The 22020-nt window shown below is 40.0% G+C and overlaps 1 protein-coding gene across 4 annotated transcripts in view; it reads left to right on the top strand.

Moving 5' to 3' along the window:
* The window catches only part of NOL4 (nucleolar protein 4), a 190529-nt gene that overhangs the window by 71385 nt on the left and 97124 nt on the right, over positions 1-22020 (top strand). The window contains exon 1 of one of the 4 annotated variants that reach the window (XM_017727414.1): positions 19466-19546. The exons of the other annotated variants lie outside the window; for them this stretch is intronic. The gene's annotated coding sequence lies outside the window, so the exon portion shown is untranslated. Of the gene's footprint in view, positions 1-19465; positions 19547-22020 lie in introns of those variants that run through there. 4 annotated transcript variants of the gene reach the window in all.

Genomic DNA, 22020 nt, shown 5'->3' with positions numbered 1-22020 from the left:
CATCACTGCACTTCCCTGTGTGTATTCATATCTCTTTGGGCTCATTTCCACAGTGTTTGTTTCTTTCATTCAAATAATCTGCCTTTGATTAAGCAGGCTTTCAATTCTTTTTAAAAGCCCTGTGGCATGTTAAAGGTTCACTTTTTGATCATGTTGCATTTTCTGTCTTAGTGTACACAAGTATGTTCAAGGTTATGAATAGAAGATATTTTATAGATACTGTTAGGTTCTAAACCTACACAGGTGGTGCAGAATCACGTTTTTGTGACCATTTTAAGTTGCAAAAGTCACGTGGACACAAAGGTCCATCAGAAGGCAGTAGATTTCATGCACAGATGGACAGGATTGTTTTTTAAATAAGAATTGACTTTTCAGATTGTACATATGATTTACCATTTTTTCACCAGCATATGAAGGAGGCTACACAGAAATCTGTTGAGCAGTTTTGACTTAGAGTTTTTTGGATTTAGTCTGAAGGTGTACTGCTATGTGAGAGAAACAGCTACTCTGAATCTAAAGTATATCTGAAAAAAATAGTATGAGAAAACTAACTAAAGTGGAGTCTCTTAAATGGGCAAGTGGGAGGCCCTCAGGCAATGAGAATTTGATTTTCATACTGCTTTCTTACTAATACTGTATGAGTTTAAGTGTTTCTTCTTAAGAGATAAACCCCTTTGATTCCCTGAGAGAAAAAGATAGTTAATACCATCTGTAAAAGCCATTAAGTGTTCGTTAGGCCTAAATATAAGAAAAGCCTTTTAACTAGTCACATGGGCAGGAAGGATAAGATGGCTAATATTCAGATATATTCATACAGATTGTCCTCTTTGCCTTTCTGCATTTTGTGGGAAATCTGACTCTTTCATATTGAGGAATGTGGGAAAGATAAAAACTATAAATGTATACCCAAGTTCCTGAACTGCATTTCAGATAATGTAGGGGAATGTAATGTCATGACAAAAACTTTAAATCAGCAAATTAAATGAGCAAAAGCTTCAACTTTCGAGCTGGGTGCCCCTTATTCAGACATCAAATCCGTGTCTTTGAGATTGCATTAAGCTAATGTAGACTGATTTTTCAGAGGTCATTGAGGCTTGCCCTTTACTGGTTCCTTTACTAAATGACTGCAGGGGATCCTACCTATTTTACACTTGCTGATAGGCACTGAAAGGTGACAGTTTAGCCAAAATGAATGAAAAATCATTTAAAAGGATATTTTACTAAATACTGACAGTGTCTGGCTCTACCTATGACCAGCTTGGAGTCATGGTTAGCTACACCATGTGACAATGTCCTCCTGTCCCACAGCTCCTGGTCCAGACTGGGGATTGTCCCAAGCCCTCTGCAGACCCGTTCTGACTTGCAGGCCTGAGGTCTTTCCAAGCAGGGTGTGTGGGCAGAGTGAGGACTCATGCCCTGGCTGGGGAGCCATGAAGTGCTTTCCTGCCCCTTTTAAGACTTGATCTGTAAAATGGTCCCTCAGAATGTTTGGCAAATATTTATGGATTAATCTCAGAAAATTTTAAAACATCCACTGCTGATTCAGATTTGGGTTTTGATGACTGAATTTGCAAAGGTATTTAGCTGTGTAATTTCATTAAAACCAATGAGAACCAGGTCTCTGTCTACTCACTGGGTAAGAGTTGTGAAATTATGCAGGCATTTACTGTGGGTTAATAACTCTAATAACATTTTGCTGCAGTGTTGCTTCTGTGGATTTTTCCTGTTTTGTTTTCTGAAGAGCATATTTGTTTTTTAAAAACATAATGTAACCATCAATTACTGTAATAGCCACTAGAGGTCTACTGATATCAAAATTCCACCAACATCAATTATTTCTGTAAGTATTAAAAATATTTTACCCAAAAGAAAATTCTTCTTACTAAACTATGCCTACTTTGTGAGGTGTATAATTTAAATGATCTGAATTTTTAACTCCTTAGAGTTGTTTTTAATTGTCATATTTAACTGAAGTAGGGAAGAGCTGCAATGTAAAACTCACAACTGAAAAGTGCCTTAAAAGATTGCCAACTATATTCACATAAGTAAGTATATTAAAATGTAATTCACTGGATAGAATATATTTCTTAGTGGTTAACCTTGAAGCAAACAGTGTTTTAATGAAATTGTTGTACAATTAATAGCTTCTTATGGCATTATTGAATTCTATATGCCTTTGAGGATCAATTTTATTTCTCAGAAAATAAAACAATCTTCAAACCTTCTTTTAAATTACCTTAGTATGATACCTTGTAAATTTCTAACAGCAAGTGGGAATTAGATTACTGCATTTCCTTTAGGCCTAGTTATTCATCACAAGAACAGGAATGTACTCACTGGGACAAAAGGGATAACAAGTAACATTAATGACTTTTTTCTGGTGACTTCCCCATCAGGTGAAAAATGCTTCTTCTCTGTTGAAACAAACACAAAAACCAAAACCAAATGAAGTGTGTAAATTGCAGTTTCCTGTGATTCATGAGCTCCTTACCTAGAGTTTGTAGGGATTCAAGCTGCAGCATGAGAGGATCCCTTTGAGACCTAGTTAATGGTTAGAGTTGAACATGACTGTTCGTACTCAGCAAAATGTTTTTGCGTCCTTTTTGTCATGGCCTAACAAGTCATGGAGCCTGTGAGTCTCATAGGAAGTGTCAGACTCCTCAGATCTCATCTGATGGTGCTTTCGGTTTGGTGTCTGCCAAGTGGAGATATTTTGGTTTTTTTCCTTTTTTTTGAAAGAAGGTGGTATCACAGGCAGTGTCACTGAAAGCAGCTGCAAAGGATACAAACAAGGCCTGATTCAGAACATCTGTAAAACTTCCTGATGTGTGCTAAACTGTATTAGGAGCTTTGTTGGACTGGGATACATCTTAGTGGAAATATTTGTTGTACATTGTGTGAGTATTGGGTCTTGTAGTGAAATATTGTTTGTGTTCTGACTGTATTGTGACTGCTGTGCCTAGTGCTAGCTCTTACCTTGTGCATAGTTTTCCTCACTCACTGAAGGATGAGGGCTGTGAGAGTGTAGTGACTTCAGTTAGTTCTGTGTGTGAAGTCAGTGGCTTATGGCTGGTAGCTAAAGAAAAGGAAAACCTACAAAGTCTGTCTCTTTTTTCAGACTATTTATTATAACGGGAAAAAATCTGATGGCCACATCTGTCAACCTTAATATTTATGAAGGTATCCAGACCTGCCTCTTATTGGTCAGAGTGCTTGGTATGAGTACACCTCTTTAATAGGAGAGGAAATTGTTAGTGTGATAGCAGAAAAACTCAGCGTAAATGATTAACTAAGGGTTTCCATAAACCTGTGTATAAATGTCCACTGTGTACATAAATCATGCCCAAGATAGTTCTCACTTACTGCCCTTTGTGGAAATATTTAATTTCTCTCCATCCTCAGTTGTAAGAGGAAATGCCACATGAAGAGGTCAACACTTTCCTTAGGAAAGACCAGTGAAATTAGTTCTTTTAAGAATATCCTTGCTTTCTTCATTGGACCGTTGGAGAATAAGTCAAGTCCTTTGTGTGAAAGGCAGAAGAGCAGATTCATTCAAGAGAGTGCTGGGAAGTGTCTCTCTGCACGAGTCTGGAACCAGCATCCCAACAGGGATTCCCCTGAGAGAGCAGGTGGCAGAGCTGCTCTGGCCTTTCTGGGGCTTGAGGGGAAGGTAGTGTGAAGTTGCTGTCAGGGCTCCAAAGAAGTCTTTTTAGTGAAGCTGGTTAGGGCAAAACAGATATAGCCAGAGTAGCTTGGAAGAGTGAGGACAAAGGGTGCCTTCTCCACCCATTTGTCTATCCTGTTCATTAGCATCCATTCATCTCCTGAATGAGAAATTATTTTATCTGTTTTCATCTAGTGTTGAGAGACCTGGTTGAAAAAAATCTACAGATAATTATAATTGTTACTGTTGCTAGTGTTATTAGTGTTATCATCATCATCATAATCATCTCTCTCTTAATAGTCCCCAGAAATTGTTCTGGTGCTAGGTCCACATGCCGACTTTGTGATGACTGTAGCTTCCTGTACAACCCTAAGTTGTTCCTAAAGTGCTGGGCAACAGGCAAAATACTGTGACCGTCTGGCTTTCCTCCTGAGCATCCCATATTTGAGAGGAATGAATGCTTAAAAGTGATTAGTGTGAGGGACAGAAAAGAGACAAGATACATCATGAGCATGGGCTATTATGGTTTTCATATTTAAGTAAAAGCAGATGTAAGCTATGTGAGGCTAATGAGGCATTACTTACAGAGTCTCAATGTGGCAAAACTAATGGGAACATTTTTCTTCTTAGCTCTAAAATATAGTGTCTAAATGGAATTATATGGCAGAAAGGGTGGAGCCAGCATGGCATTTTCTCCAGATGTTTGAATTCCTAGTTATTCTTTCGCCAGAGCTGGTGATTCATCTCTTCAAAGCTTTATTCCCTGTGTCTATGTCAGCAGTATTGTGAACACCTTCACAGTTTCATTTTTGTTTTTTGCAAGTAGTGAGTTTGGGGGGAAAAAAAGAATATTTGGACTTGGAAAATGCACCTTATTATCCCTTTTCCCCTGGGTAGAATGGGGCAAATTTCCATCCTCTGGCTTCCTTTCTCTGCAAGAAGAGGATGAGGAATCAAATGGCGGTTCATTAGCACTCAGTGTGCTTACTACTATCTCAGGCTGGAACCTCTGCCAGGAACAAAGGCATTAGAAGTAAATGAGAAGAATACTGCAAGACTGCAAGAAACCCAACCCTTTCTCAAGCTGGCAGATACAGAATCATAGAACTTGGTGGAAAAGATCATTGAGTCCAACACTAACCCAGCACGGCCAAGTCCGCCACTAAATCATGTCCCTGAGTGCCACATCTACATTTCTTTTAAATACCTCCATGGCTGGTGGTTCAACCATTTCCCGGGGCAGCCTGTTCCAATGCTAGACAACCCTTTCTGTGAAGAAATTGTTCCTTGTAACCAATCTATAACTCCCCTGACACAACCTGAGGCCATTTCATCTTGTGCTGTCACTTGTTATCTGGAAGAAAAGACTGACCCCCACCTGGCTACAGCCTCCTACAGGTGGTTGTAGAGTCCTTTTCTCCAGGCTGAACAACTGCTCTCACTCACAACTGAGCTCACTCAGCTGCTCTTCATAGGATTTGTGCTCCAGACCCTTCACCAGCTCTGTTGCCCTTCTCTGGACATGCTCAATGTCTTTCTGGGAGTGAGAGGCCCAAAACTGAACACAGGATTCGAGGTGTGGCCCCACCAGTGTCGAGTACAGGGGCATGATCACTCTCGTCCTGCTGGCCATGCTACAGGCCAGGATGCCATTGGCCTTCTTGGTCACCTGGGCACACACCTGCTCATGTCCAGTTGGCTGTTGACCAACACCCCCAGGTCCTTTTCCACTGAGCCACTTTCCAGCCACTCTTCCTCCAGCCTATGGTGCTGCCTGGGGTTGTTGTGACCCTGGTGCAGGACCTGGCACGTGGCCTTGTTGAACCTCATATCACTGGCCTCAGCCCACTGATCCAGCCTGTCCAGATCCCTCTGCAGAGCCTTCCTGCCCTCCAGCAGATCAACACTCCCACCCAACCTGGTGTAATCTGTGAACATACTGACATGGCATTTGATCCCCTTGTCCAGGTCATTGATAAAGACATTAAACAGGACTGGCCCCAGTACCGAGCCCTTGGGAACATCACTGGAGACTGGTTGCCCCATGGATGTATCTCCCTTACCACCACTCTCTGGGCTCTCTGGCCATGCAGCCAGTTTTTTACCCTGTGAGCTCTGCACCTGGCCAAGCCATGAACAGACAGATTTTCTGCAAGAATGCTGTGGGAGCCAGTGTTGAAAGGTTTACTGAAGCCCAGGTAAACAACATCCACAACCTTTTCCTCATCCAGTAAGCAGGTCACATTATGATAGAAGAAGATTTTGTCAGTCAAACAGCAGCTGCCTTTCCCTAATCCATGCTGACTGGGTCTGATCCCTTGGTTGTTCTGTATGTCTGTGTCATGGCACCCAAGATTATCTGCTCCGTGACCTTCCCTGACTCTGAGGTCAGACTGACAGGTTGGTAGTTCCCCAGATCCTCTTTCTGGCCCTTCTTGTAGATGGGTATCATATTGGCCAACCTCCAGTCACCTGGGACCTCCCTGATTAGCCAGGACTGCTGGGAAATGATGGAAACCAGCTTGCTGAACAGTTCTGCTGGCTCTGTCAGTACCTTTGGATAGATTTTATCTGGCTCCATGTGTGTGTCTAAGTGGTGTAGCAGGTAGCTGACTATTTCCCCTTGGATTATGTAGGCTTACTCTTCTCTCCATCCCTGTCTTTGGGCTCAGGGGCTGGGTACTCTGAGAATTTACTATTGGACTGAGGCAAAGAAGGCATTAAGTACCACAGCCTTTCCCGATTCTTTGTCACTGTACTTCCCCCTGCATGCAGTAAAGGATGGAGATTGTCCTTAGCCCTCGTTTTGTTGCTGATGCATTTATAGAATAATTTTAACTGTCTTTTATGGCAGTAGCCAGATTATATTCTAGTTGGGCTTTGGCCCTTCTAGTTTTCTCCTTCCTTGCCTCATGACATACTTGTAGTCCTCCTGAGTTGCCTGTCCCTTCTTCCAAAGGTCATAAACTCTCCTTTTTTCCCTAAGTTCCAGCCAAATATCTCTGTTCAGTCAGGCAGGTCTTCTTCCCCACCAGCTCATTTTTTGACATATGAGGACAGCCTGCTCCTGTGCCTTTAAGATTTCTCTCTTGAAGAATGTCCAGCCTTCCCCGACTCCTTTACCCTTCAGGACTGCATCCCAGGGATGATGTTAACCAGTCTCCTGAGCAGGCCAAAGTCTGCCCTCTGGAATTCAAGGTGTTCGTTCTGCTGGCACCTCTCCTTACCTTTCCAAGAACTAAAATGGTAATTTCAGGATTGTTGTGCCCAAAACAGCCTCCATCCATCCCAGCACCCACCAGTCCTTCTCTGTTCACAAACAAGAGGTCCAGCTCAGCATTTGCTCTAGCTGGCTCACTCACCAGCTCTGTCAGAGAGCTTTCTTCTACACTTTGTGGGAACCTCATAGACTGTCTCATCTCTGCTGTGCTGTATTTCCATCAGACATCGGGTAAGTTGAAGGCCCCCAGGAGCCTTCAAGAGATAACAAGAGATAGTGGTAGTGAGAGTTCTCCCTTATACCTTTAGAATATTTCATCTGCCTCTTCATCCTGTTTGGGTGGTCTATAACACAATCCCACCATCATATCGGCCTTACTGGCCTTGCCCCTTATTCTTTCCCACAAACACTCAGTTGTATCGTCACCCTCATTAAGCTCCAGTTGTTCCTGCTGCACAATGGCTTCCAGCTCCTCCTGTTTGTTGCCAACAAGTTTGACTAAATTATCAAGAAAAGCTTTTGTTTTGTTTTGTTTGTTTGTTTTTAGGTTTTTGTTTTTTTGTTTGTTTGTTTGTTTTCCATGTTTTAATTTCGGTTCTCCAGAAAATGTGGTTGATTTTTAGGAGAGCTGTAAGCAGAAATGCTCAATCAAGCAAGACCCAATGAAACACTTAAATGAAATGCAAAAATCCATTTTGCTTAACAATGCAGATTTGGGGATTTATTTATACATATGCGTATGTTTATGATTTCTCTAATGATTTTGAGAATCTTTGGCTTCTAATTTGGGGCACTTGATATCGTGAAAGTGAAACTTATGGAGCAGTAATTCAGGTTTCTGAAGTTCTTTTCACTTCATCTGTGAAATCAGAAACTTTGGCAACTTAAATTAGATGCTGTGTTCATATTAAATGCATTTATTAAATGCCAGAGATAGAGTGAACTGGACATGGATACTATGCTGAAAAAAGCCATCTATGGTGCTGGTTTTATTGACTGAATTGACATACTGTGTATTTCACTTAAGGCTAAAACGTCTATAAATTAAGTAGCCTCAGGCCTGTGGCTTAGAGACAGGACCTGGGTTTGTGTGCTCCAAGCTGGGCAAAAGAAAGCCTTGGAAAGGGTTTCCCTCTGGTATAGAGTAATATACATATAAATATGTGCAGGGAAAAGATGACTTTTCTATATACCATAGATTCAGTGACTGGAATACTAATGTCCCTGTGTGAAGCCTTTACTTGCTGTGACAGCCTAATGAGACACTGACAGTGGCTGTCTGCTTGTCCTGAGTGAATGTCCTGCATTATGTTTGTGTTGTACTGCAGGATGCTGAAGTGAGGTTGTCTGACTGCTGTCCCCTCGGGAAGCTCAGGAAGAGATGTGCTGAATCTCCCAGGAGGCTATCCTCAGAAATAGTTTTCTACCTAAATAAATACCATCTCCTGGGGATCTTCTGGAATAGTAACCAATGCATGACTGCCAATATCTTTTCATACTGTGAAATTTTAAAGCCTTAACTTAACACATCTATAATATGAAGACACAGCTAGGATGCATCCTCTTTTTGCTATATTATCATTTACTGACGGAACAGTCTTGCCTTCCTACCTGTTTGTGCATGTAACTTCAGCTGTATACACCTCATGCTGTTTGGGACTAAGCTTTCTTAAGGACTTATGTTATTCTTATTTACCGTACAAAAGCTGAGGTCATCTGTGATGTGTTCTCTGATACTTCTTAGATGTGCGTGCTAAACAGGAGAGGGAAGTGTTTAAAGCATTTTGCAGTATTCCTGTATAGGATTTCTTAGCTGGAAATACATATCTGTGCATCCTGAAAGTCTGTAGCATAAGTCCAGTTCATGAGAGCCACTAATGTGAGCTTTAAGAACAGCTTGTATGTTCTTCTGCAGAAGAGTCTGATAGCTTTAAATGGAAGAGTAGCAGATTTAGACTTCCCAGTCTGCAGCTTGTAAATCTTTTATACATAAATTGATCTCATATTTGTACACTTAGGGAGAAATGTTAGCTAAAAATCTTTCCTGCTTCTTAAAACTCTGTTTAAACACTGCAAAAAATTTGCATACAGAATATGAATTCATTATCATGTTATGTTCTGTGTGCTTCCTCAAACTTAATTGCATTATCACACCTTGAAAATGGATGTTACAAAACAAATACTATCACGGAACGCTCTAGGCCTAGAGAAGACACGATGAAGAAAGGTCTATAATAGAAAGAAGTGTGAAATTAAGAGTCATTAAATAAACTCCTGGACATTTCAGTTTGGAGAAAAATATGCCTGAGGGAGTGGTATGACAGAGGTTTGTACAGTTGTAAGTGGTGTGTAGTGTCAAACATGGTATTATTCTATAGTGTTTCTCATACTGTAAAAATTGGGTCACAATAAAATGATCAGGCAGTGAGATCATAAAAATCGTAAGATGTTTTGCACGCAGACAATCACTAAGGTGTGGTATTAGTGTCACAGAATGTTGCAGAAGCAAAAAAATCCGAAGCGAGCATAGTCCTGAAGCATAGATCAACTGATGGCTATTCAGTATATTTTTAAAAAACCTTCGTCAGAGAAGATGATAAAGCGTTGATTGCTGGAAGCTGCAAGGATGTAGTAGGAGAAGGATCATTGTATTTTACTATTCCTACAGTCTTTTGCCCAATATCTACTTAAAATTGGGATATTTGGCCAGATGAATCCTTGCTTGACCCACTGTGATTATTTGTGCTTGTTTTTGGATTTTTGCTCTTTGATTTTTGGTCTACGTTGTACTAATTATCCTCATGAACTGACATGAAGACTGACTGTAACCTAAATCTTTGTCTTACCTCTCCCTATTGCTTAATACAGTTTTTGCCATCAGTGAAGCAGAATTCTTTATGGAAAAGGATGATTGTTTTGTACTAAAATGCTCAATACAACTATCCTGAGGCTTTTTAGAGTCTGTTACTGCTGACAATTTGCTGCTCTTCTTTTTTTTTAATGGAGACTATGTTGTTAGATGCACCAGTAGTTACACAGAGAAACAAATGTACCTCTGAAAAAATTATCCTTTTGGTGTGGTAGAAAAAAACAGCTAAACAGCAAAAATAGCATTATGGAACTGACCAGTGTTCAAGTCCTGCTCTGGTCATGAGAGGGGGAGATGAAGATTCAGGGATTCAATGGGTTTGCATTTCTTTCCTAGTAATCTTTTCCCTGGTCAAGTGTCTTTATTTTTTTTGGTTTTGTTTCTTGTCTGGAGAATGGAAGTGATAATACTGCTTTAAATCCATGTATTTTCTATCTTGTCTTGCTTGAGTCAGCAGTAAGCTTTTATGCCAGGGGTTTTATGGGTACGCACATGTATGGGTGCAATGCCTGCCATAATGGTGACCTGATACAAGCGGGAACGTGTAAGTGCTAATGCAGGCACATGTGCATGTATGTATGTTAAACAGAAATTCCAAAAAAAACCCCCAAACTAACCAACCGAAAGAAAAACTATTTGAGGACAAAGAAAAGGCAGGTCCTTGGCTCTTCACTGGTGCCTTTTTTCTCTCTATTTCCCCTCTTGTACTCTGCTGACACGCTCACTTTCTTTTCCTTAACCTTTCTCAGATGGCAAGAGCAATCTCTCTAAAACAAAAGCCTGTCTCTGTTTGATGATGCTCATTAAAAGAAAAAGTAAACTGTGAGGAGTCACTACCTGAACTGTGTGTGCCTGCCTCGTCTAAACAGGCACTCGAGTGCTTAGGTGTGCTCCTCAGGGGTTGCTCCATGCTGCAGCTGGAGCTGCTTGTGCCCACCCTCATCTCCCTCTTTGTACAAAGAGTGACACACTCGTACATGCGCTGGAGGCAGAGCTCAGTGGAGACGCAGGTGTTGCAGGCAGCCCTGCAAGATGTGCCTACTGGCAATGTCAAACCAGTGTACCAGCTCTACAAAAGCAAACTAGAAGCGCACATCCAGCCTTCTCATGAGGAACCAGTACCGCAGGGCACTGGCTCTAGAAAGTGATTCTCTGTGTATCCATGGCCTTTTAGTGATTTGGTGGCAGGAAATGTGAACGAAAATTTAAAAAAAACAAAATCAAAGGGACTTTGTCAGTGAAAATCTGTAAGCCTGAGATGCAGGGGGAAAATGTTGTCCTTCTCATTTTGGTGTAATAAAAGCCTTTATGTAATGTGAACGTTGGTGGGGAACAGTCTTCCCGAATCGTGTTTACTAGTGGGAGTTTCAGAAGCGATGCGTGGGTGGGAACTAACAATAAACCCCCCCACATCTCACTGCTGCACTGCATGGATGAGACCAGGCTGGTAGCAACAGTCATCCATGTTACCCTCATCTGTTTTGTGTTCCATAGGGGACATTAGGCTTGTTGGTGTTTCTGTTCTAGATGATGCCCTACGGATGTGATATCCCTTTCCCCCTCCCATTCCTCCTCTACACTGAATACTCTTAGGTCAGTTTTATGGCACTGTCCCCTTTCTGTGCCTGTTAGATATTCCTTAACACTGATATCTATCTGTGAGCATTAGCTAGCAGATGGAGTAAGCTGAGGTTTTGGCCCAGGTAATTCTCTCATGTCTCAACTTCGTTTGTCTTTCTTATCTGCAGTGCGTAAGTGGTTCACTTCAGGGTAGATGCCCTTGGAATATTTTCTTCATAGCATTCTTTGAGTCTAATGCCAGCTGTATTGAATCAGTCAACTGCCTTCTCTTCTGGTGAGAATGTAAGATAACAATTTAAATGAGCATTACATAATTCCCCTCTAGAAACTGGTTTAGCTGTTGCACCTACCCGGGCCAAAGAATTATTCTTTCTATACTTGCTGATGAAGCTTAACAGAGCTTTGGAACTAGGTGGAAAAATCAAGAGGAAGTAAAGTTTTCACATTCTTCCTCATTTCCTTTTGACATGCTACTGCTTCATCATCTCATCAAAGTCTTCCAGAGGTGCACCTCATAGCAAAGCAAAGAACCAATGCAGGTATTTGGATACAGATCAGCTGTGCTTAAAAGGTCTTACCTGGTGTTTGTGAAGCATCTGTTTTACAGCTTGCACTTTCTTTAGCCTCACCATATTCTCTTCCTCAGTTGTTATTCAGCAGCCATGGGGTAACATGAGTAAATTTCTTTCAAGTATACTGATGTATACTGAACCAGAATGAAAATGTGAATATTCAATTCTTTTCCCATATTGGGTGTTCCTTGAGTATGATGCTTTGTCAAGCCAAAGCTGGATGGCATATCCTTCTTGCCTCTTTATAGATATGCAGAGAAATAGAGCATAAACTGCTTCACTTTTGATTTTGGTATTTGTGGTCTTATACCAAATATTTATCCTTAGATTTTTAAAGATAAGGAACTGGGATGCTTTCTTGTCACTTTTCTGGGCCACTAGCTTTTCGTATTCCGTCATCTTGATTTCTCTGTGTGTCTCTCATAAATGGCAGCTCCATGAGAAACATCATCAGCAAGTATGGTTTATGTGAACTTTGTTATTTACTGTGATCTTTGAGACAGAAATTACTTAAAATGTTTGCTCTGAATTCATAATTAATATAGTGACAGAACAAGGGGAAATGGCTTTCGATTGAAAAAGAGTACCTTTAGATTAGATATTAGGAAGAAATTCTTTCCTGTCAGGGTGGTGAGGCACTGGAACAGGTTGTCCAGAGATGTTGCTGATGCCCCATCCTTGGAAGTGTTCAAGGCCAGGTTGGAGGTGACTTTGACTTCAGATATCTGGACTCGTGGAAGGCATCCCTGCCCATGGCAGAGGGGCTGGAATTAGAGGATCTTTAAGATCCCTTCCAAGCCAAACTATTCTATGATTCTGTGATTCTGTGAAAGCTGTTCAGGGAGCTTTAAATGGAGCTTGCTGCTTGGCACGGTTGGGAAAGGGGCATTTTTGGTCTTTCCAATCGTTTGTTTACAGAAACTTCAGTCATTTCACTATGTGTTGTTGCATCCATTTCCAACTTCTTTAATGTCAGTGTCTTTCTCCTCAACAGTAACTTAAATTGATATATATGGGAAACGAAGCTGTACATTTCTAAAAAGACCAAGTATTATATAATTGAAAACCAGACTTCCTGTTACATTGAAAACAGACCTAAACACATGCAAACACAGAAATGCACAGGGGGTCATCCATAGGACTGTAGTGACATGATTTGGAGTAATAAGAAGGAAATTTGATGCAGCTTCTAAAATTAATTTCATTTGAAACCATGAGCAGTACAAAAAGCATTTATCATACTGATAATATCCCATTATGTCATAAATATGATTAATGAAGCAGAAGTTACTTCAATAAAGCTAATCTAGATTAAGTTATCCTTTCTTAACTAAAGGTAGTATTTAAATTTCTTCAATGCTCCAACAACAAAAACTTAGACTTCCTGGATTTTTAAAATCAGCTGAAAAAGTCAGACTGCAGAGTGTGTCATAGAGATGCTGCTTTCCGACTGAAATGATAATACTGAAATAATAAAACAGTAAATACCCTGGATGTTTTAATTTTTTTTTGTCTGAAACCAACTGCATGATACCTTGCCCATTTGGATAGCTTATGCATGAAGGCATGAGCCTGTAGAGCAAAATTCACAATAATAAACACAAATCAATTTGCTTCTTTAATAGTGTTAAAGGTAAATATTAGAATCAGAGAACAATAGAATATCTCAAGTTTAAAGAGACATATAAGGATCATGAAGTCCAGCTCCCTGGACTGTCAGAACTCACAGAACTGTCTAAACATAAATCATATCACTAAGAGTGTCATCCAGGCACTCCTTGAACTCTGACAGGTTTCGTGCTACAACTTCAGAGTATACTTCAACACTGTATGTCAGCAAGAGCACTGAGCTTGCAAAACATACGTTTGTAAATGAGCTCTGTTATCTCTCAGCGTGAATAGGTTCTACATTTCAGAACATTTGCATTTGTCCAAATTTACATGGTGCTGAACGCAACCTTTTTGTGATAGTACCCAGATCGTACTTAATTTAAATATTTTAAGTACAGGTGCCTTGAATTTCCTAACTGGGAATGTAGAATTTAATGCTCACACTTATATTTAGGTAGAGAAAAATTGATCTGACCTTCAAAGCATCTTTCATTGAAATGGAAGGTAGCAGATGTGATTCTTGCAATGTTGCAGCTGGTATCCAGGGAGCTGTAGATGAAAAAAATCAGAGGCCTTCACTGGTCACATTGGTACAAAACTGTCCTGAAGAACAGGGCTTCTCTGCAGGAGCACAGTAACACAATGTCCTGTGGAGTGATGAAGCATCAGGAGCTCAAACCAGTTAGGAATCAAAAGTGTTACTGTGTGAAAGATTCGCTGAGCTTGTGGCTAGTGCAGGGTACACCTGTGTGTGTGTGGTTCAGAAAAGGGTCAGGGTTTGCAAGCTTGAGCACTGGAACACCTGGACATCAGGAGGAATTTCTTCATGGAATGGGTTTTTAAACATTGGAATGGACTGTCCAGAGAGGTGGTGGCATCTCTGTCGCTGGAGGTGCTCAAGAAATGACTGGATGTGACACTTAGTGCCATGGTCTAGTTAACAAGGTGTTGATTGGTCAAAGGTTGGACTCAATGATTCAGAGTTCTTTTTCAAACTAATTGATTCCAGGATTCTGTGAAAATGGAGCTGGATGGCAGGAGGATGAGTCAGGGAAACATGCTCCCTCTCCTCCATCATGCCTGTGGCTGTTGGCTTGTGTCAGGGTTGGGAGAATATATCTGTTATTTTCCTCTTGCAGAAGACTGTTAAGGGCTTATTGCTGGAAATATTATGTATTTCAAAGTAATTGTTATTTTCTTATATCCTCTTTTTGAGTAAGAATGTCCATCAGACAGAAGTATGGTGTAATCTTTTACTGTTGGTCTCACTCACCAAAGACTGTACTGCCACAAAGTGGTCAATGTAACTCACAGAATCACAGAACATGTGAATTTAGAAGGCATCTCTGGAGATTTCTGAGTCCAATCCCACTGCCTGTTTAAAAAAGTTACAAAATTCAGTTTTTAGAAGCTGTAGAAGCAACAGACATTTGAAAGAGCACTTTTATCTTTCTAGGTCTCTCCACCACTCCCAATCTGATAAACTAATCTTACAGTCTAGAGAAAAGAACATCTTCCTGAGACATCTGACCTCATCTTGCATTTATGATCTCAGTGTAGAAATAATTCAGTTTAATGTTGTTCAGTGTTGTCCATGTCTCACAATGGGGTAGCTTTATCCCTTCAACGAGTACTTCTACATTTTTACACTATATTCATAAAATGCAAAGCATTTGCTTAAAAGGATAAAATTGTATTAGAATTTTACAAGTACAGACTGTTTTAGTTTTTCTGTATAAATTCCTTTGTCTATTAGAATGAAATCACAGCACTTTTTATCATTTTGAATATTAAAAAATCCTATCCTCTGAAAAGTGTCATTACTTACAAAATAATTTGATTCAAAATTCATGAACACTGATTCTGCTGATACCTACTCCTATTTGTAAACCTTGAGTAAAGTCAGTGAACTGAGAGAAACTACAGGGATGGAAACAAAATGTGAGCGGTCCTGATTGCTTAAATGACCCAGTGGTAAAATTACAGGTGGGAAATGCTTAATTGTTTGACACATTTAAAAAAAACTCATAAACCAGATTGTGTTTAAGAACAATTTTGTAACAGTCTTGAAGCAAAATAGCAAAACTGTCTTTTTCATTTTCAAATTAAGGTGTATGCAGGTGATCATCTCTGTGCCATTAGTTCTGTGCTCAGAATATGAAGTCTGAGTGTTTGCTGTCAGAAGGTGGTGGTACAGCTTGCACTGGTGTAGGCTGCTGCTTGATGTATCACTGCACAAGGACTGAAGGTCACTCTGTTCTGTGTAACAAATTCATCTGACAAAAGCAGGATCTCAGTTTCCAAGACATATTTAAAAAGAGAAAGGAAAGGGAAGACATATTTAAAAAGAGAAAGGAAAGGGTAGGGAATTAGGGGATTTAAAGCCCCAAATCACAGGTTTGATCCTGTAAAGTACTGGGCACTGTTGCTCTATTTCAGCAAGACTTACATGTGCTTAAACCTTTTGTTCAGGGCTCAGCATTTAGCACTGTTTAATCTCAAATGAATAGTTCTTAAAAAAAAGAGTGATATTTCCTTTCATCCACAGGTTTCAAAGGACTCTGTGAACAGCTATGTATAGAAATTATATAATAAAAATGAGAATTCAATTATGACTTCACAGTTAAGCAGCATAGTCAAGAAAAAGACAGGAAATCAAGACAAAAACCTTCACTTTCTCATGTCCACCTTTCATGTTGAACCTATATATAGTTTTATTTTCCTGTCTTTTTTCGTGTTTATTTTCAATGTGAAATCCTCAGACTCCTCATTTGAGGCCAAAGCTGTGAACTCATGCAGAAACGTAGGACAGGATGTGTCTTCTGAGCTCCCACATCTTGTCTTTAAACTGTAGGTGTCCTGTTGAGAGGAGAAGGGGCTGTTGTGTATTCACCTCTCATCCTCTTCCAAGCAAGAGGGTAAACAGAGAGCAAAACTCGGACTCCAATCTTGATAAACGTAGATTCTACCTTTGAAAAAGCTAGGAGAGACCTATGAGAGGAGTTGGGGGCATTTTCTGCTGAGGACCTAGACATGGTTATTCTACTCAAGTCTTAGAAGCGTGCTGCTTTCATCCTGGTATGTTACACTTAAATGTTGTTTCTTAGTTAGAGTAGACTACTTAAACATATGTCCTCAGCTTTCATTTTATCTTATCCCCTGTTCTGGCATGCTCTACCTGGGTTCACCAAAACAGTTGCTTTTTCCTGGATATACCCAGGGATATATGGATGCAATAGGAATGCCTGTGAGCTCTTGGATGTTCCAGGAGATCTCCAAACGTCACTCATTTAAATTGCTTTTGTTACTTCACATGTGTGTAAGAGGATTTGTGTTTTCATCTGAAATAAAACACAAGATGTTTTTGCTAGAAACAAAAAGAATATGGTCAAGAATAATTTGGAACCCAATTTAGTAACCGGGTGCTACTCATTTAGGGTGCCAACAGGGGAATCCATTCCCTATCCAACAACTAAAGGAACATACTTACGTTTTGTATCTGGCTGAAAGACTGGATTTCCAGAAACAGGATGCAGCATTACTGAATGGAAGATCTGCACATGAGCACTGAGAAATGAGTGTTTGCATTCTAGGGCAATATTTACTGATTTCTACAGTCATAGCTTGTGAAACAAAAAAGAAACAGAACCTTACTTTCATTAACCATAATAGTAGTTTAGCTATTTTCACAGCATTAATCTTGCTGTTAACTGTTCTTTTCACATTGTGTGGAGACAGCATGTGACAGGAAAAATCTGTAACATCATTCAACATCTGATTATATGCCCTTTTTCCTCAAAACCAATTTGCATACCTACAAATATCAGTGTTTCCCACTGGAATTGAAGGTGTAAAATATTGTCTTTCAAGCCAAAAGTTATTTAGGCAAAGATTTTGCAGTATTTGGGAATTCTGGCTGGATGATTTCAAAAGCAAAACCATATGTCGCTTACATGATTTGGCATTTCTCCAGTTGGATAGAACTTGAGTGGAAAAGTGGAAAAAAAAAGTAAATCCTAACACTAATTAGATGATAATAAATACAGGTGCTATACTGTGTGGTGTAATTCATCTTCATAGCAAGCTGTGGGATGAGTCAGAGCCAGCAGATTCTGAGGGAGACTGTTTTGTATATATATATATATATATTCCCGACATGCTAAAATCCAAATTAAGGTAAAACTTTAAAGGGTTGTGTAACACTGAGATACTTTTCAAGATTATGGAGGTGTAATATTGCCTAGCCATGGGAATTGTAGGGGCTTTTTTTGGTTGGGTTTTGTCAGAGGGCTTCTCACTGCAAATACAATTAGTGTAGTACCAGGATAAAACCAGTGATTTGATGATCATTTGGAGATCCTGGCCCAGGCTTCCACATGCCCCCATCCTCCCAGACCTCCCAAAAATTTTCTTACACATTCCGGTCATCAGGGTTCCTCCCCAACATGGCACCTTCCCTCTCCAGCTAAATTCTTGGCCTTATGTGGTTTGCCAAGGCTAAGTTAGTTGGGACTAACCTGCCAACTGTCCTGTATAACTTGCTTTAGAGGGAAAGCTGTTGTACATCTTCCCACTGTTTCATCCACCCCCACCTTCCCTGCCTACAGGAGTTCTGGCTAAATGCAACCCCTGGGCTCCTTCTCTTTCTTGTGTCAGAGACCTTCATGGAGGTTCTGTTCTTTTAAAATTTCCAGAGAGAGAAGTGGACTCAGATGGTGTGGATTTGGCTCATCTACAGCTCTTTTGTACTTGGATGGGTTAAGCCTTTACATGTACTGAGGGGACTGGCATTGCCTGATGAGGGGGTGTTGAGTGTGTGGCTGCACATGTTAGATGCTCAAAAGTGAAGGCACAAAGGAGACAGGAATCTGTCCTGGGCAAATGAATGTTTTGCAAATATGATTAGAAACTGAAAATTCTCGGTTGCTGTGTCTTTAAGGTAAAAGCTCACTGAGACATGCTTGTTTCTGAAATAACAGGAGAAGACACAGTCATGATCCAGCCTCCAGGAATTTACCACAATAATGCATTGTGTGGTTTTGCAAGAGAAATTAAAACACAAAGAAAAACTCTCTGCATGAAAATTTGATTGAGCAATTAAAAACGTGTAAATAATTGAAAGGCAGGAACTAAAAAAGCTTTCTATTATTCTCATTGAGAAAAAAATCTTTAAAGCGTAGGATTCAGACATTATTCTGGGGCAGAAAATAGCTGATATTTACAGTATAGATTACTCAATTTTCGTTTGCCTGATGAACAGGGCTCCCAAAGCTTACTGTGGCTGTTGTGTCGTTTGTATGAGACACGTGGCTGCTGTGCCTTGCTTTTCTCGGTGCCCCCTCCCCCATCGGCAGAACCCTTTAAGCTCCAAACACAGATGTTACACTGAGCTCTTTGTGTCCATGTGTGTGTATAAGCATGTGTGTGTATGAGCATAAAAGCGTGCCTAATATGCTGGAAAACCGAAGCTGAAGCACAGGACTCGGCTTGTGACTGTATTACAGTGAGATATTAGTGTGGACCAAGTGTAGGACTAATGTGTATGAAAGAGTAGTGGTTTAAAAGCAGCCACACTTAAATCAGCAATTTAATGTAAGGAGGGATGGCAGTTTCATTAAATAATGCTATGATCTCTCAACCATATTCTTAACTAGTAATCTCCCCACAGCAAAATACATAGCTAATCAACCTCCTAGCCTGTCAGTAAACTTGCAGGGGAATTAAATCCTGGAGGAAGAAGCCCGTAGCCCCGGAGGAAGGCTGAGTGCATGTTTCACTGTCGTCTTTTCAGCTCATCTCAGTGGTCCCACTGCTAGAATGTGCTCTGTTGTCATGGCAACCCCATCTCCTACTTCCTACAGGAAAGATTAGCTTGTACTGTGCACTGGAGAGAATTTAGGGGAAGTCAAGCTAATCCCTGGGTGCACTGCAAGAGAAAGGTTGGACCTCGCCTGAGGGATGCTGTATCTGCAATGATAGAATTGGCCTGCCACAGACACTGGTATTTAAGTTGAAGAGCAGAATTCACAGTAAGTGTCAGATCCTCCAGAGAGGAATATTGAATGAGGTTTTCTAAGTCTTGGTGAAGACTGTCCCATGCCAGCAGTGGAATGACAGCAGGAGGCTGTGTGTGGAATACCAATGTGTTTCACCCATTCAGGTGGTATTTCAAATATAGATTCAAAGCCTCAGTTCCCTGGAAACTAGGTGATAAAATTTTAAAACATCATTGTGAGATGCGCACGTAGAAACCTGAAGCGTGTCTCATTTGGTGCATCAAGCTGAACAAGTGATGATGGGCATGCCTTACAAATTGTGTATGCACTGTGCAGTGTGCTTAAGAATTCCTGAGTGCTGAAAAATAAGTGGGAAAGTGTGAGGAAACTGGTCTGTGTGTGCTGCAAACTCAACTGCAAAAGTGCTGAACTATCAAATTAAGTATAAAAATTTACAACTCCTGATTCAGTCTTGTTTTTTCTTCATATAAAAACCCAGACAGTGAAAACATGAGCTTTTTAAAGGTATAGTCATAATATGAGCTTTTCTTTGAGGAAAACTCATTTTAATGTAGCTGAATTAAGGTGGTGTATGACATGATGCAGCATGTAAAATTTGTGTTTGTTTTCTTGCTGGTAGAATTAAACAGAGGATATTCTAGCTTTTCCATTTCTGGTTATTTTAATGTTCTGCCTTTCTTTGATATGATCCTGCATTTCACTGTAATAGATGATCAAGATTCCCAGCTTTAAATTAGACTGTTTGCAGTAAGATTTTAACTGTCTGCTTTTTATTACTGTCAGCTTTTCCTAAACTAATTTTTCCACCAGAGTTTATATGTTCAGCCTGTGTATTCTTGCATTTTTAGTATGCATGCCTTTTCTGTTTTTAATCAAAAAAACCCCTTATAATTATTTAATGGTTATTTTCTATATATCAGTATCCTCTTAGATCTAATGTGCATATGTGTTTTACATGTACAAAATGCATGCATGCTTGTGTGTTTTTGCAATACATACATTCATATACATATGCAGACAAGTGGAGTCCTTGTTTTAATCAGGCCCATGAGTGATTCATGATAATACAACACCGAGGAAGTTAAAGATCTGTTTTCACCTTGCAGGATAGGTATTTTCTTCCTACCTAAAAAGCTTATTGCTGAAAAATCCTAGTAAACACACACTCAGTCTGCTTAAAGAAACAGCATATGTTATATTTCTCTGTGTGTCTATAGAGCTAAAAGCAGAATCATCTTGACTGAAATGATAAAAGAGCACTGTGTTGCCTTTCCAGAGACTTGGGTTCATGGCATGGGTAGTTAAGAACAGTGATGTTTGTTTTCTCCTCCCTCCCAGGACAGCTCAGGAAGAGTCATAAGCTCCAGATTGGTTAGTGTAAGAACAGTCTTCTCTTCAAACTTCTTTTTTTGGGCTAGTTTACCAAATAGTCAGAACAATGATAATCAAAGAAACTGTCTGTCTTCTTTGCAGTTTAAAAACTCAGTAGCCAGTGTACATCTATTATGGAGGACCATAGAAATAAACACAAAGAGTATGGAAGCTTTAAGCCATTATTTAGGCTGACCCTTGAATCTGTGGTGGACATATGGGTGATAGAGATTCCACAGAAATGCCAAGCAACGTGGGGATCAGGGTATGAGCAAATTCATCAAATAAATGCTTAATTAGAAAGAGCACTATGAAATTATTTCTTGATATCTGTCAAATTAAATTAGTGATTAAAAAGTCCCTTCTGTGATAAAAAACACACTGGGAAAGATTTGCCAGAGGTTTCACTGTATATTTTCACCACCTCTGTGAGGATATGTTTTTGGCTGTTTATAGCATTTAAAATAACTGAGATTGTTAAATGCACAGATTTTCTACCTCGTGTGTCATTTTATTAAATTAATTAACCAAAAAGTTGGATATTTTTAATCTCAAGGCCGTGATTTGTTTCCATTTATTTTTCTCCAGCATTTAACTTGTGCTAAATGGAATAATGTTCTCTGGCTAAACATTATCTAAGCTTATTTTGTCTTCTACAAAGTGTGTGATTTTAGGAAACTGGTCCAAGTTTTATTGGGAGTTTTCACAAAGGGACTTGAATTTCTTTTGTGCATTTCTAGACAGTGGAGGTGCAGTGGGATTCAAAGCATGCATCCAAACCCATAGCCTGTGTTCTCATTCTCTTCCATGGAAAGGGTGTGAATGCTCCTTGTAGCAGTGGGATTGTTTTGCACATGGGCAGGTACAGTTGGTAGAGACTGCTCACACTCAGGAGTCCAGGCCACCAAACTTGAGGAAATTCCTGTATAAACTCTGTTTCAGTTAAATTGAAATTCCTTGAGTTACTGGAAACAAAAAAGCAGAGTTGACTCTGCTTGCTGTATACACAAAAGCCAAAGTTTCTAAACTCTAAAAAACCCCAGAACTTGCATGTTATACCAGGGCTTCTCTTTGGTGCGCTCTTGTTCTGTGAGTTATTGGCTTCCGTACAGCAG

The sequence above is a fragment of the Corvus brachyrhynchos genome, unplaced genomic scaffold (assembly GCF_000691975.1).
Source record: "Corvus brachyrhynchos isolate BGI_N302 unplaced genomic scaffold, ASM69197v1 scaffold60, whole genome shotgun sequence".
Classification (NCBI taxonomy): domain Eukaryota; kingdom Metazoa; phylum Chordata; class Aves; order Passeriformes; family Corvidae; genus Corvus; species Corvus brachyrhynchos.
This window is presented reverse-complemented; position numbering and strand designations above follow the sequence as displayed.